Source organism: Melanostigma gelatinosum (genome assembly GCF_949748355.1).
Source record: "Melanostigma gelatinosum genome assembly, chromosome: 6".
Classification (NCBI taxonomy): Eukaryota; Metazoa; Chordata; class Actinopteri; order Perciformes; family Zoarcidae; genus Melanostigma; species Melanostigma gelatinosum.
Genome location: NC_136639.1, coordinates 672,940 through 675,439, shown reverse-complemented (window position 1 = coordinate 675,439; position 2,500 = coordinate 672,940). Strand labels below are relative to the sequence as shown.

The 2,500-nt window shown below is 67.4% G+C and overlaps 1 protein-coding gene across 1 annotated transcript in view; it reads right to left on the bottom strand.

Annotated features, from left to right (window-relative positions):
• Positions 1-2,500, bottom strand: part of qsox2 (quiescin Q6 sulfhydryl oxidase 2) — a 23,076-nt gene that overhangs the window by 16,163 nt on the left and 4,413 nt on the right. The window lies entirely within an intron of this gene.

Below are 2,500 nucleotides of genomic sequence, written 5' to 3'. Positions count from 1 at the left end.
TCCCTCTGGCCCACCTCTCCCTCTGGCCCACCTCTCCCTCTGGTCCCTCTCTCCCACCTCTCTCTCTGGTCCCTCTCTCCCTCTGGTCCACCTCTCCCTCTGGTCCCTCTCTCCCTCTGGCCCACCTCTCCCTCTGGCCCACCTCTCCCTCTGGTCCCTCTCTCCCACCTCTCCCTCTGGTCCCTCTCTCCCTCTGGTCCACCTCTCCCTCTGGTCCACCTCTCCCTCTGGTCCCTCTCTCCCTCTGGCCCACCTCTCCCTCTGGCCCACCTCTCCCTCTGGCCCACCTCTCCCTCTGGCCCACCTCTCCCTCTGGCCCACCTCTCCCTCTGGCCCACCTCTCCCTCTGGCCCACCTCTCCCTCTGGTCCCTCTCTCCCTCTGGCCCACCTCTCCCTCTGGCCCACCTCTCCCTCTGGTCCACCTCTCCCTCTGGTCCCTCTCTCCCTCTGGCCCACCTCTCCCTCTGGCCCACCTCTCCCTCTGGTCCACCTCTCCCTCTGGTCCCTCTCTCCCTCTGGTCCACCTCTCCCTCTGGTCCCTCTCTCCCTCTGGCCCACCTCTCCCTCTGGCCCACCTCTCCCTCTGGCCCACCTCTCCCTCTGGTCCCTCTCTCCCTCTGGCCCACCTCTCCCTCTGGCCCACCTCTCCCTCTGGCCCACCTCTCCCTCTGGCCCACCTCTCCCTCTGGCCCACCTCTCCCTCTGGTCCACCTCTCCCTCTGGTCCCTCTCTCCCACCTCTCCCTCTGGTCCCTCTCTCCCTCTGGTCCACCTCTCCCTCTGGTCCCTCTCTCCCTCTGGCCCACCTCTCCCTCTGGCCCACCTCTCCCTCTGGCCCACCTCTCCCTCTGGCCCACCTCTCCCTCTGGCCCACCTCTCCCTCTGGCCCACCTCTCCCTCTGACCCACCTCTCCCTCTGGTCCCTCTCTCCCTCTGGTCCACCTCTCCCTCTGGTCCCTCTCTCCCTCTGGCCCACCTCTCCCTCTGACCCACCTCTCCCTCTGGTCCCTCTCTCCCTCTGGTCCCTCTCTCCCTCTGGCCCACCTCTCCCTCTGGCCCACCTCTCCCTCTGGCCCACCTCTCCCTCTGGTCCCTCTCTCCCTCTGGCCCACCTCTCCCTCTGGCCCACCTCTCCCTCTGGTCCACCTCTCCCTCTGGTCCCTCTCTCCCTCTGGCCCACCTCTCCCTCTGGCCCACCTCTCCCTCTGGTCCCTCTCTCCCACCTCTCCCTCTGGTCCCTCTCTCCCTCTGGTCCACCTCTCCCTCTGGTCCCTCTCTCCCTCTGGCCCACCTCTCCCTCTGGCCCACCTCTCCCTCTGGTCCACCTCTCCCTCTGGTCCCTCTCTCCCACCTCTCCCTCTGGTCCCTCTCTCCCTCTGGTCCACCTCTCCCTCTGGTCCCTCTCTCCCTCTGGCCCACCTCTCCCTCTGGCCCACCTCTCCCTCTGGCCCACCTCTCCCTCTGGCCCACCTCTCCCTCTGGCCCACCTCTCCCTCTGGTCCCTCTCTCCCTCTGGCCCACCTCTCCCTCTGACCCACCTCTCCCTCTGGTCCCTCTCTCCCTCTGGTCCACCTCTCCCTCTGGTCCCTCTCTCCCTCTGGCCCACCTCTCCCTCTGACCCACCTCTCCCTCTGGTCCCTCTCTCCCTCTGGTCCCTCTCTCCCTCTGGCCCACCTCTCCCTCTGGCCCACCTCTCCCTCTGGCCCACCTCTCCCTCTGGTCCCTCTCTCCCTCTGGCCCACCTCTCCCTCTGGCCCACCTCTCCCTCTGGTCCACCTCTCCCTCTGGTCCCTCTCTCCCTCTGGCCCACCTCTCCCTCTGGCCCACCTCTCCCTCTGGTCCACCTCTCCCTCTGGTCCCTCTCTCCCACCTCTCCCTCTCTCCCACCTCTCCCTCTGGTCCCTCTCTCCCTCTGGTCCACCTCTCCCTCTGGTCCCTCTCTCCCTCTCTCCCACCTCTCCCTCTGGCCCACCTCTCCCTCTGGCCCACCTCTCCCTCTGGCCCACCTCTCCCTCTGGTCCCTCTCTCCCTCTGGCCCACCTCTCCCTCTGGCCCACCTCTCCCTCTGGCCCACCTCTCCCTCTGGCCCACCTCTCCCTCTGGCCCACCTCTCCCTCTGGTCCCTCTCTCCCACCTCTCCCTCTGGTCCCTCTCTCCCTCTGGTCCACCTCTCCCTCTGGTCCCTCTCTCCCTCTGGCCCACCTCTCCCTCTGGTCCACCTCTCCCTCTGGTCCCTCTCTCCCACCTCTCCCTCTGGTCCCTCTCTCCCTCTGGTCCACCTCTCCCTCTGGTCCCTCTCTCCCTCTGGCCCACCTCTCCCTCTGGCCCACCTCTCCCTCTGGCCCACCTCTCCCTCTGGCCCACCTCTCCCTCTGGTCCCTCTCTCCCTCTGGCCCACCTCTCCCTCTGACCCACCTCTCCCTCTGGTCCACCTCTCCCTCTGGCCCACCTCTCCCTCTGGTCCCTCTCTCCCTCTGGTCCCTCTCTCCCTCTGGTCCAC